Source organism: Pseudopipra pipra, chromosome 4 (assembly GCF_036250125.1).
Source record: "Pseudopipra pipra isolate bDixPip1 chromosome 4, bDixPip1.hap1, whole genome shotgun sequence".
Taxonomy (NCBI): Eukaryota; Metazoa; Chordata; class Aves; order Passeriformes; family Pipridae; genus Pseudopipra; species Pseudopipra pipra.
The window spans coordinates 8,762,115-8,776,449 of NC_087552.1; the positions used below are offsets into that span (position 1 = coordinate 8,762,115).

At 37.7% G+C, this 14,335-nt stretch overlaps 1 long non-coding RNA gene across 2 annotated transcripts; it reads right to left on the reverse strand.

The window, feature by feature from the left end:
- Nucleotides 1–283: 283 nt before the first annotated feature.
- LOC135412725 (uncharacterized) lies at nucleotides 284–12,602 on the reverse strand. 2 transcript variants are annotated; one of them, XR_010429917.1, is made up of 4 exons: nucleotides 12,269–12,602; nucleotides 10,167–10,270; nucleotides 6,909–7,051; nucleotides 284–715 (listed from the first exon to the last, which is right to left on the reverse strand). It is a non-coding gene; the product is annotated as an uncharacterized LOC135412725 (long non-coding RNA). The 2 variants fall into 2 exon arrangements; XR_010429918.1 differs by lacking the exon at nucleotides 284–715 and adding an exon at nucleotides 2,210–6,179.
- Between the last annotated feature and the right edge of the window lie 1,733 nt (nucleotides 12,603–14,335).

The window sequence follows — 14,335 nt, forward strand, 5'->3', positions numbered from 1 at the left end:
TCCCCTCCTTTGTTGGCTTTACCCCCTGTCTAGACCATGCTCCTTGATACACCAGTGTGGTCAAGCGACTGTGAAGAAGATACATTTATTTCTAATGTTATAGAGAAGAGATGCACAAGGGTATAGAATATTCAGCTAAAACACTGTTCGAAACCTTGTATATTTCTGATGCCTGTTTTAAATATCCTCTTGAAGTAGTGGACATAAAAGTCCTACTATATTTGATACACTGTCTCATCACACATGTCATATCATACAAGTCTTATACTGCTATGGACTGAAATTGTAAAGTGTTCTTGTAGCCCTTATTAAGGGAATATCAATCAAACTGGGCCTACATTTGAATGAAATATAATTGTGTGGAAATGATATGCAATGCAAATCAAATTTCATTTCAGGAAGAAAGAATGAAATTTTATTTGGTGATTGTTCCTCAAAACAAATGAAACTTCCATTTCTATCACATAATCAATGCCGTTGACTGTTGTAATAGGTTTAGATTATTTATAAATTATACTTCATTCTGCTTTCTTTTTGTGTCCAGACATCAAAGGTAGAAGAAATGAAGATAAGCCAACTGTCCCCTGGGGCTTGCACTTGTGGCTTTTTAGTCCTAAATTTAATCACAGTAAATAGGAGCAGTCTTTTTTGTGTTGCAGTACACAGGCAATCTTCAAACGATGTATTTCTCAGAACACAGGTATTGTATGCAGAGCTGAAAATGAGAAGATAGCTTTAATTTGCAGGCAAAAGAAACCCGACAAAGTTCAGTTTGACAGTCAATTTCATGACAGTCAATATTTCATCTTGTTGTTACAGAACTAAGCCATTATGCTATATCAAAGCCTAAAGTTGTCGAAAACTGAATTCCTTTCGGATGTCTGCAAGGCAATAAAATGCATGTTCCGGATAACATCAACAAAAGTGTATTTTGTGCAGGTAATTGAGATCTTAGATTTGTTGTGAAAATTCAATGCTCATTATACATCAGGATTTTCCATTTCTTATATATGTTGATGTGGGCTACTGGCAACATCACATTGTGCCACAAAAAATACGGTCTGCAGCTTTTAGTCATGTGTGTTGTCCCAGGGCATAGTGCCACATGGTCCCTTAGGAGAAAAAAAAATATAGGAGAAAAGAACACAAGGTCAGACCCCTAGGGAACATTTAATATGTATAATACAAGAGTATCTTGTATTCAGCCTGCCCTTCTTACTTGTCAACAGCTTTGTGTTCAGTATCTAGACAAGACTTTCGTCTGCCACATTTGGAAAGAACAGACTTGATCTGCATAGTTGTGGTACAGAGGGAAAAATCTCTATTTATGCCTTGCAGGAGGTACTAGGTATTTCATAGAATCATAGAATCATTAAGGTTGGAAAAGACCTCTAAGATCAAGCCCAACTTCCAGGGAGGGTGATTTCACCCCTTCCCTGGTGAAATGTCAGCCTGTTTCAGTGTTTGACAACCCTTTCACTGAAGAAATTTTTCCCAATATCCAATCTAAACATCCCCTGTCTGTATTGCATCAGTTTGAGCAAGTTAGTGTTAGCCACAGAGGCTCACAGACTCCACTCCAGCAGAGGTGAAGCTGATACACCCCCACAGGACAGGCAAGACGCAGGACTGATGATGCAACACTGTCATCCTTAACTGATCTCCCCTCTAGCTGGAGGCAGGAGTGTCAGTTTGCTATCAAGCCCACAGACAGAAAAGCATGTAATTGCATTGCCCCCAGAGCAACCTGGCTGAGAGATAGTGACTTAAAAAAACACATATCCCTCGCGGACTCTCCCTTGCACCGGATGGAAATGAAGTGACATACATCTGCACCTGGGGTGATCTATGAGCCCAGAAACATCAATGTCATCGTGCCATCAGGTACGCTTGGGAATTATGCTTCTGCTCATTCTTCATCTTCATCCATCTCTTGCCACTTGCCTGCACAAAATGGGTTCTTATTTGTTCCCCAGAGCTAACTCACCCCTTGCACAGAAAGCCACTGTGACTCCTCAGCTTAAAACAAGAACAGAGTGGCCTCCTCCTTCTCCTCACATTTTTAATGCAGGATGCAGAAAAGGTGTTTGATTTGCACATAGCAACACACCTTCTACCCCTTTCTCAAAAGCAGCTTATATGCTTTTTAACATATTTAATCAAGAAATAATTGACACACAAGAGGAATGTTGAAAAATGCAGTCTCGGAAGATTTCACAAACATTTATTTACAGGTTTAAGCAGGTATTATTGTACATTCTAAGTTAAAATCTCTCAAAATTTCTATACGACGTAGTAAAAGTGTGAAAATTAATATTAAGTTCCTTCTATGTACACTAACAGGAAAAGTGATAGCATGAAATTTAGAGATTAATAGGGTTGCTAATATCTGCATCAATATTGCAAATCATGATAGCAGGGCTGGTTACTTATTTCTTGGAAAAAAATAAATCAGCAAACCAATAGCACAATTCGATGAAACAAAGAATACTCCAGACTTGTCTGGCTGGTTTATTTAGATTTCTTTGTGTTTGCCTGGAGGCATACAGGTTCACCACAGAGTGAAAAACAATCACCTTTTAAGAGGAAAACCTAAAATATGAAAAGGATTAATGGAGATTAAATTGATATTATTAATGGAGACCTAAGAAGATGTCCAAACCAAAAGTATTTTAAAAAATGGTATTTTAAATAACTTTAGAAAGTTAAAGAGCACAGTAAGAGCACATGGCACAGAAGAAAAGTGGAAAATAACCCTAACAGCTCTGTTAGTGTTTACAGGCCCCTGTAAAGGCATGGGCATGCTGTCTGGGGAAGTGAGTGCAATATAAAACCATGAAACTTCAGGGTAGTTCTGCTGATCCTTTAATCGCTGCATCCCTTGATCAAAACAAAACCAAAACAGAAAATAAAACACCAATCTTTGACCTGCTGTGCTTCTCTAAGGGCTGCACTGCTGGCATTCACTGAGCAGCAGCCCCAGATCCAGACATGAGAGAGGAGCCCTGCTGATATTGGGCAGTCACCTGTCCCTAGAAGCCCTCAAAGTGTGAAGCCCACTGATCTGTGCCTGTGTTGCTCCATCCCAGAAAAGCATCCTCCTCTCAGCTCACCAAAATATCTCTCCACAGCTGAACAAATTTGTGCTAGCAGACGAAAATAACTCTGCAGGGGAAGTTTACAAGCACTTGCTGGTGTGTATATAAATAAATGTTGCTCTTTCCAAATTTACCAAGGCTATGCACCTTTCACATACCCTAGGGCCCACCCATAATTGCAGAGTCCCAAACACTGCAGTGTAGAGCAGAGATTAAATTAAACTGTGTTAGGAAAATGTCTGGAGTTGGCGTAAGAGAGGAGCGGTGATTTTAGGCATTAGAAACCAGACAATGTGTCAGGGAAGGGCAAGATTTGGTTCAGTGGCAGTTTTGGTGATGTTATGCAGAGTGTTTGCACCTCAAGTCCTCACCTTTGTAAGACAGCTCTGTAAGGTCTGTCCACCTCTCTGTCTCAGTGTTGCTGTTCAGACTGCAGCTTGCTCAGACTAATTCCTTGTGTGCTGTATGTAAAAAACCCTCAATCTGCAGTCAACACACGTTATTTGATGGAAGTTAAATGACACTATGATTTTCTTCTGTGTAAATCGGATCACATGAATCACAGAAGCATTAAGATTGGAAACGACCTCCAAGATCATCAAATCCAACCATCAAATAGTACCAACAGTACCTCCTGATCTGGGTCTACTCATTGAATTCCTGTGATCCAGACTCACTCAGACCCATCCATGTTATGAACATTCCTGTTTGGATGAACTTCTTTCAAACTTTATTTGAAGGAACCTAAGTTCCTCAGGTTTCTGAGAAAATAAGACTTAAATAGCTTTCATTGGCCATAGAAAGAAAACATCAGAAAATTAGTATTTTGGATGATGGAAAAACTCTCAGGGAGAGAGTTTAATATGATAGGGGAATGAGAAAAGCAGAAAAGCTATCAAAGTAATATCACGCTGGAGATGCAATTCAAGGTATCATATCAAGGGAAGTGAGGGCAAAAAGAGAAATGTTACACTTTGAAAGCCACAGAGGCTGAAACACAAAGTATTTGCTTTCATTTGGGGTTAAAATTCACCCACTGTCAAAACATCTGTGGGTAAAAATTGCCTTCATTCCAACCCACCTTAGTGTTTTGTACCTCAGGACAACCCCTGAGCGAGTCTGCAGGGGTAAGGGAAAAGCAGAGAAGGAAAGGAGAATGCACAGGAGTGGACAGGTCTGACCTTTCATTCCTTTTGGCTGAGAACCCCAGTAGTTGTTTCCTCTCTCATTACCAGTACACATTTCTGCTTCTGCCATGAGACGTTGCATTGTTGTTCCCTGCAGTTAGTCAGTTATTTATGGAACATGACTTTCTTCCTAATTTACAGCAGTTTCTCACTGAATACCTCGCTAGCAACCTGCTTATTCTTGCCCATAATTTTATTTTTATAGTCTCTTGCAATAAATGTAAACAGACAAACACTATAAACTTTTACGCCAATTTAGAGATTGAATTCCAAGAGAAATAAAAGAGAAGGAGTGACAGCTTGGTGCTACTGAACTCAGGAGCAAACCTCTGTTCTTCTACCTGAAGTTCATACAACCCATGTCAGAGGAGATCAACTAGTCCACAGGCATGTGACTCACAGGACATATGGTGTAGCTCATGGAAGCACAATAAAAATTACTTTACATAAGTGTGTCCATGTGTTAACTGCCCCACCTTATATCCTTCAGGCCCTTTCTGTCCTCCAGAAGCACAGTAGATTTGATTTTAGTTTTATAGAAAAACATCCAAAGTCTATGAAGAGTTTTTACCCTTTGCACCAAAGGGTTTCTGTGAGATGGGATGGTGTTTCAGCAGAGGCATAGTTACTGAACTCTTCAGTCATGGGTAAACACTTCCCCACGTAGGTCCGTTCATTTCTGTAGGGCCATTTATAAAATAAATTACTATGCATGCAAGGTACCATTAATGACAACTGCTTCCTGCAGATAAATAGTGCCTGAAGGCTAAGAAACCTGGTGGAAGCATTGCTCACTTGAATAAAGAACAAAGCTTGTGTTTAAAGTGTGAATATTTTGTTTGTTTATTCAAGTAGTGTTTAATCCAACCATGACAACAATAAAACTTTTTAATTCTATTTTTCCATCAGTCCAGAGCCATGGTTTGCAAAATGAAAAATGACATTGCTTTAGCAGTCTTCCCCATTTCCCTTTCCTTGTGATGGCTGGCTAGTATCCATGGATCACAGCTGAGTGAATCTGACAAGGGGTGCAAGTGAATAATCCTTCATTCATTTTCATTTTCTAGGAAAATAGTTTCTTTACCTAGTGCTTGTTTCAAACAGTCAACAAAACTGTCATGGAGCCTAGGAAAATGACTTAGCATCAGCTAAGCATGTTCTACGTAACAATACAATAAGCCTCTCATATCACCGCTTCAAATCCTATTTTTAAAAAGAACCAAAACTTTGCATGCCATGGAATCAACGGGGAAATGGGAAGTGTACAGTCACAAAAAATTCATTTGGTATTCATTGTAACAGTGTTTATCATAATATATTCATTTGGCATTCCTGTGGCTGTCACATGTAAGAGTTCAATTATAATGTACACAGCTAATGAGCATATAAAGTGTTCCTGAATCAATATTACTGTGCAACATTTTCTTATTTGCATTATTCATATGCTTCAGGTTTAAAAATCCATCACCAACAAGCTGTTAAAAAGCAGCAACGCATTATAAAAGACACATCTTGGAGGCCTTGCTTTTGAAATCTGTTTAACTGTCTGTCTAAGCAAGCGCTCTGTCACTGAAATATTCCAAGTACTTGGAGAGTTGCCCATGGTTTTCACATATGCCTAAAACCATACTGTTAAAATGTGGTCCTATTATTTCCAACATGGAAAGTGCAGCACAGCATACGAGTCCAGATGGAGAAAGGTGAAGATGAATTAACTTCCTTTCATTTTAGTGGGAACATTTAAACACTTTTGGTCTTCAGAGGAGGGAGTGCCTCCTTGTGATCAGGTTGCAAGGTACCACAGAGGCTGGGTGAGACTGTTGCCAAGGTAAAGCCCCCCGAACAGTAACAGGTAACTTCAACTTTTTAAAAAAGTTTAGCAAAGTCTTGGATCCTGAGGGATAAATGAGAGGAAAAGACTAAGAAAGAGAAAAAACACCTGAAAAAATATTGACTTTGGGAACTCCTGTCTTTCCACCCAGCTCAAGTTCTTGCAACACCTCCCATCGTCACAGGCAAGAAACAGACACCCCCAAAAAGCAAAAAAATAATTGTTCTCTGAAAATCACAAGTAGATAGGCAATTAAAATAATTTAAAAATATATTCAACAAACTTGGCAAGGCAAGTTTGCTTGTTTACTCAAGGTTGATTTTGACAGGAAGGGATCTTGACCTGCAGATGCCCACGTGTCCATGCGGTGCCAGGAGCTCAAGTACGCAACTCAAACTTTAAGCAAGGTAGAGACTATAATTATTTCAATATCCCTTTCTAGTCTGGAAGAAGCCTAGGCTGCACAGAAACCTCTGTAGTTTTGGAGCTCTGTAAATACAAACCAGAAAAAGAATAGAAGAGCTGCTTTGAATGGAAAACACTGATTATGTGCATGTGTGCTTTTCCAACTACTGTAATATCACTTCTTTCTAGGCACCTGCTGCTTCCTACCTAGTTTTGTGCACTGCTTTATACAAGATGTCCAGCTCATCATTCTTTACATTGTTTTTTTTGTTTTCAATGTACATTCAGCTACCCTCATTCTTTTACTTGCACCCTACTTCCTACAATGTTCCTGCGACACTTTAATTTCTACTTTTTTCAAAAGGAGAAAACTGGATTCACACTTACCTTTGCTTGGTGGTATGAGAAGGGGAGCAGCATCATTTTACAGAATAACTTCTGCTTCAGGTAGCTTCCCCACTCTGATGTTCACAGTGAGCTTTTAATGTGGATCCACCTTAAGTCCCCATTTCAGAATCCGTACAGAAATTCTGAAAAGTCAGCGAATTCTCAGCAACGATATCCAGCATTTCAAAGCATATTGTGCATTTCCTTAAATCCTTTTAATACATCCACCCTTCCCACTAAACTCTGCAGCACAAAATTGTTTGAAGTTAGCAAAACAAGATTTTGCTGCAGGTATTTATACAGTCTAAGCCAATAGTCTAGATTTAAGTCCATATAAGCAACCAGTCTAAGAAATTATATAATTTTATGAGCTGAAAATTGTTAAAACAATGGGAAATTAATAAAAGCTTGTCATGACTACAAATATGATTTTGTATTTGGCTGTTACAAATGTGATTTTGTAACTGTAACTTGCTCATATGTAGTAACTTAAGTTGGGTGCAAGAAACAACTTCATTTATATCAGAGAGTTGTTTTTTTCTCCATCACAGTTATCACACTCCCAGCTGTGTTTGCTTAAGCACTGAAACAGATTTGGGCCTAGTAACCAGCTAAATGACAGTATTTCTTGTTTGTTAGAATTTAGAAGCAGCATAATGAGGAAATCTTTATCAGACAGAATTATCGAAGCCTTGCCTTCGTTTAGGTAACACAAATATTTGCATGTGATCGAAGAGAAAGAAAACAGAAAAGAGAATGCAAACATAGATTTTAAAGAGAGACTATAAATAAGATACAGTAATAAGAAATACAGAAAATTAGAAGGCTAAGACATCTCAGGCTCTACGTCAAGGGAGAGCCAAAACCGCATCTACAGTATCTCTTTTCAATCTCTAGTATATAAGGTATATTTATTACAATTTTAAAATATGGATTGGATATAAATATTGCCAATATAAGAGACTGCTTTGGGTGTATTTTAAAGTAATTTGAAGCAAGTTTTTTTACTGCTCTACTTCCCCTGTAAAATTATCATCATACAAAACCTGAGAGATCTCTGAATCCCTGCTGTCTGGCGAGGTGATAAGACTAGAGAGAGCTGGAACTGCCAAAGTAGAAGCACTGCTGTTTTTTTCTTGAGGACCCCAAAGCTGTTTCCATACAGTAGCTGAAATATTGATCACAAATTAGATATACCAGTGGAACAGCACACGTAGTGTGCAAATATACAGTGGGCTTTAAATGAAAGAATCCTAACTGTGTCTACTAAATCCCTTCCCTCCTCTAAATATATTGCTTTCTTGGAAAACATTTCCCCTTTCACATCAGTGATTCTATTGCCAGGTTCTATCTGCTAATCATCTGCAATTCAATTTTGGAGAAAATGTTCAGGTGCTTAAATTCTCTACTCAGCAGACATGCACTGGGTTTTGTTTTCCACTAAAAATTACAAAAGTGTTTTGTAGGCGCTGAAGAAGAGTGCAAATAAAGCTGTTAGCATTTTTAAATGTTTTTCTCTAATCACATAACCGGAAGAGCATCCACATAACTGACTGCCTCTCCCAAGTCAGCAGTCACATCAGTGATCCATGTGACTCTTCTATTACTACAGATCATTATTTGCTCTAAAAAACAATCTAAATAATAATACCTGCAGCTCTATTTTATTATGATGTTATCAATTACAGATTTTTGTTCCTTCAGTGCTTCTAGTATAAGACAAATGACCCATTTGATAAGACTTAAATAAAGGAAGGTAAAGCTGGGTCACAATATCATGTTAGAAAAGCATATGCAGCATGTGATATAAGCTTTAGCACAGTGGGGGTTTAGGCTTTATTGACAAGCCTGAAAACATTATCTCATAAATTCATTGCACAAAATTCCCCAGTAATCAAGGGGTTTGAGTATTTTATGTATTTTTTTAAGTGAAATATGCATATTACAGATTGAAAATAATGAATGTTATGATTGGGAGAAATTACTTATATGTGCTTAAAGCCTTCAGAAAAACCCTTTCATTAAAGAAGATTCATTTTAAGCTAAATATTAAAGAAGTTGAAGTCTCTTTTAGGTAGAAGTCTCTGTTTTGTGCTTTCTGATAGCAATAAAACCCACACTACCATTTGCTTGAATATAAAATACATTTAAACAGAATATAGATGCACAGTGAAGTCCACCTGAGATCACAACAACTCTGTTTAAGGATGTACAATGCTAGAATCAGGGCTTTAAAGTAGTATGTCTATGCTCACCACTTGTTTATACGTGTCCAAATTTGCAAAGCTTTCATCTGACATCCCAATGGAACCAAAGCAAAGTGACACACCAATACTCATACAATAACCTTGGCTAACCTACCTTGACTCTTCTGAAATCCGATAGTGCAAAACCAGACCTTTTTAAGAGCAAATTGCCTTTTCCATGTCTTTCCACTGCTGACATCACTCCAAGACCTCCCTGATAAGGACAGCATAAGGATGCTGAGCATGCACAGCTCCACCCAGGACCTGTCCACCCACGCCTCAGGTAAGTGTATTCCAAGGCCTTTGCTAAGAAGCAGCAGAAGCTCAGCTTTCCCTCTTTTCCACATTTCAGAGCTCTCCCAAAACTAGTGATTGATCCTGGATCTCTGCTCAATTAGTTTGGATTATAGAAGATAATTTTGTCTGCCAAGTATCAAACTGTGCAATATAGGCATGTACATTCAAACTAGTTGGCTGGGTGCCCTTTACAGTAACCTTAATTCATCTTACACTAAATTAGGACATCTAAATCACTGCCACCAAGTCACCAAACAGCTCAGAGGACAGTGAGGCAAAGAACATATTTAATTTTCTAAAAAGCTCTGCTATTTACCTATTCTCTACATAAATTGCTATATCAGTTCCCTTGTTCACTAATACATTATCCCCTTATGTCTTTATTCTCTGTCCATTACAGAAATCTTTCAATAACAATGAGATTCTTTGGATGATATTAGCAAAGAATGGATACTGCCAATGTCCACTCTCATTTTCATTAAATGATGTATGCCTTTTTATAGATCCTATTCTTCATTTGCCCTTTGTGTAATAGTGAGCAACAGGTTTCTTAATTTTTCATGCAGTACAATTTTCATTTATATTTTATTCATTTAACTGTCCTTGTCTATAGGGAACATACTATAGCTATATAACAGACTTCAAGGGTTTATTATTTCTGCACTGAGCATCAGGATAAAGGACTAGAAAAGACAGTTATATTTGAAGAACTTACTGTACACCTTTACATGGTCCTTTGAGAATCTGTTTGCCTCTGTAGACTGGGCTCACTCTTGGAAGAGACCTTGGTTCATCTGACAGCTAAGTACATTTGATTGCCTGTAAAATTGGGATAGCTGTATTGCCTTCCTTCTTCAGATGAGGAAAATAACATTTTACTCAATATTAAATAATTTGAAATGTGTTCTATCAGCTGAAAAAAGTAAGCTTAAACTTCAACTCTCTGATTCAAAGGAGAGGTGAAATTGTACTTCCAATGGCAAATCTCAAAATGTTTGAAAGGTCTGTGAAGAAGGCCAAATGTAACTCAAACTTTACCAAGATGTCTTTGTTCTGAGGAAGACAGGTCTAAGTCATCCAAATTAACTGATGAAGAATAGTTCTCTAATGGTGAAACTGTTCAAACTTGCCAGGAAGAATTTCCAAACAGATGTCACTGAGCAAGAACCCAATACTGGTGAACATATAGCACAGCTCTCTCAGACTGCAACTTTAAGGGACATAATTGCCTGAAGCCAGTTTAATTGACCCATTTTTTCATGGCCCTCTACTATGGAACGAACAGTGCCAGAACCATTGCATTCAACTAAAACTGGAACTTTTCTGCATTTCTGTGTTATGTGCCACAGTCTTCAAGTTCTTCCCTACTGAAAGCAGCTACCTCTGCTTGCTTGCTTTCTTTGTCCACTGGAGTAACATGTGATGAGCCACACAATTCCACAAAATATCATTGATGTCAGTTAAAATTTGAGCAAATATTAATATTTAAAACACCATCTAAAAAATATCCATTTTAATTAGTACATTTGACATATTAAAAATAAGTACTTAAGTAGTGAAAGATTCTGCTGTTTCGGCTGCATTCCACATGAATGATCATTTCTAAATTAAGAGATGCAAATTTAATCAATAGATTTAAAACTTTACATCACTTGAGGCACTCCAATTGCTTCTAATCAGCCTAGTAAAGTGAAAGCAGCATTTGATTGTTTCTTCCCCCCCCTTTGAAAGACAAGCCCACCTTCAGGCTGGATTCTGCTCCGAATAAACTAGATTATCTGCAACTTTTGCTCTTCTTTGTTATTCTCAACAATCAAAAGTGTATTTATAATGTCAGGAAAGCAAACAGTTTATAATCCCAAAGATCATTTCATCATTTAAGAAACTCGAGCAGAATCAACTTCTTCACTTGGATTTTAAAACAAAATTGGTAAAATATAATTCTCACATTGTAATATTTTGTTGCTAATAAGAAATTAAAATTCATGCAATTTATGTGCTTATTAAAAAAAAAAAAATTCTCATTTTGTGAAACAGGCTGTATAAAGCTCTCATGCTTTGGTAACTGACAGTTTGAACCAGAGATGATTGAAAGTTAAAATTCCTTCTTTTCTCCTCCCCGTTTTTAAGTTTCCACCCACATGTTAACAATGTCACAGCTATCTGTTCAAATATCTGCAAGACACCCTGAAATACAGTTCATGCTAAATTTTAGCCTTGAAATACATTTTATTTTTCCAGAATATTCATCAACAACTTATTGAATGTACGTCTGAAAAAGGGCAAGAAAGACTGAAGACTTAGGTTTACCATTTTACATGAAAAATCACACTGACATTGATAGAACTACTCACTTTCTTGATGACTCTTTACATCTGGAATGAGTATGAATTTTTTTCTTCGTATTTTCCAGGATTATATGTGCACAGTAATTATTACATATGCAGTTGAAAGTATCTTAAAATCTTTTCATCTCAATATATCCTGAAGATTTTCAGGCTAAATCTTTTGACAGCATGCCTGAAACCTGTATTTCCTTTAAAATGGACAGGTGGAATTGTAATGGAGAAGAATACAACAGTTTTCTTCTTTTTTTCTTAAAGCTATCTGTGGACAGCGCTGCATGGAAAGCCCCATACTTTCAAACAGAGCAGAGTAACTTCTTTATAAATTCTGGTATGTCACTACCCAGCTATTTAGCATTCAATAGTATTGCATTTATATAAAGAAACTTGTTGACAACATACTTAAATTGTTATTCACCCAATTTTCCCATAGGCCACCAGAATTACATAAATAATTACAACCTGCACTTACTAGTAGCTCGTCCTCAGCAAAAAGTCTGCTTCTGAGTCATGGGCAACAGGATACTGAGACATTCACATGATGTGAACCAGGTCAGCAATCTTTTCTTTCCACAAATTTCAAGGACAAAAATCATATGACACACACTTGAGGAAAAAAAACCTGTGGGCACCGCAACCAAATTGCTCTTGCATTCTTTGATACAGATGAGTCACCCCAGCAGGACTTTCCAGGGCAAAATATTTTTGGACACGGGAGGGAAGCAGAAATTGTATTTCATCTCTGAATTGTACACAGGCTGTTGCATGGTCTCAGCACAGTGACTTCCTAGATCTGAGCTAAAAACAGCCACAGATGTCTAACACCAGTCTTCAGCTAGCAAACAGCATTAGTTATTTTGTGGTGTTGTGAGGACCTTCAGTAACACATTCAGAGCTACCAATGTCTCAGTGCAAGGTAAACTGTGAGTAGTAACTCGCAGGCTGGTGCAAAGGTAATGTCCTTCCCAAACATGCAAACCCAGTTAGGATCCTGACTAAAAAACTGAGTTCTGTCCTACTTTTCATTTCAATACAGCACAATAAGGACAGTTAGGGTTTAGAGTCTCAAACACTCTATTTTTCATGAAATGTTCAACCCAGTTGAGTGTTTAAAAGTCCCACCAGGCTATAGAAATCTTGGCTGAACTACTCGTAGGGGTACTGGAATCTGGTAAATTTATTCCCTAAAGTCCACATCTCATGAATGTCAGATGTTAGGTGGAAAAAATAAATTCCATAACATATTATAGCTTTAGCATGCATCACCAACTCCTCATATAATGAATGGTGCTAGCATGACTAGACATCTAGCAGGCAGCTTTTGAAGGAAAGGCTGAGGCTGCCACTAGAAGTGGGCAGCAGCTATTTTCATATGCAGTACAGACCTTTTCTTCTTATGCTACCAAGTGGGAACTACTTTCCATACCATCTTTTAACATCCTTTGACAAGGGTGACAAAACGCTGCCCAAGGGCTGGTGTGAAACCCACCCCACTCCCTTCTCCTCCACTTAGAGACATTATACAGAGTGCTTGCACACACAGGTGTCGTCACACGTGCTCAGAGAGGGTCACTGGAGGAGAAAATCCAAAGAAAACTAAAAAAGGAAAGCACAGAAAGAGTTGAACTTTCAATTTGATTCAGCTACTTTCTGTCAAGATTTTATTCTTCATCTATGATCATCAACTGCTCTTGGAAGCCTCAAGTCACAGCCCAGCTTTTGCAATGTTGGGTATGACTTGCAGTACGGCTTTGAATTGTTTTTAAAATCTGAAATAGTCATCTGGCTTGCATACATTTTCTTTCATTATCCATTTGGCTACAGTGCTTCCCTGTGAAGCATTTTTGCCAAAGTTTCATAGGTATTCTGTAAGAAATAAGAAGTTTCCAAATTGTCATCTTTCCAAATTGTCATGCAATTCAGAAGGATCATCATTCTTTTCAGAAATTTAATGTGTTATTACTGTGTAAAAATCTATATTGCTTTTATTTTCTTACAATTTCCAACTTGTATGCAATAGTTAAAATTAGGCAGCATGCAATATCTTATTTGTGAACAGAAAGATCATTCAATATCATCTCTAAAAACTGAACAGTTGTGTCTGGGAATCCATATATTGTCCAAAACAGTCAAGTTATGTACTTTTCACTGATTTTGTAGAGACTAAAATGTCAGTTATTTATTTATTTTGCTAGATAATGTATGAGCAATCAGTTATTCTCTGACCTCAGATCCCCTGGGGCACTTCCCATCTGTCAGACATTTCTGTAACTACATGTTCTTTCCTTACATCAGGCTAATGCACTGGGCTTGTACACATCCCTTCCAAACAAAAGGTTGAAATAAAAACAAGAAAGATGCCATATCCAAAAAAAACCCTCACCTTGTTTTCCATGTTCTTCTCCAAAACTCTAGGGCCTCATGGTTTTGACTATCTGTTTGAGCTTTGTAATATTATACATTTACAAGACCATCATGTGGTTTTTCTTCAGTGTGAGTGAAAGCTGGAACTCCACTCACTAAGGCAAAAAAAATCTTT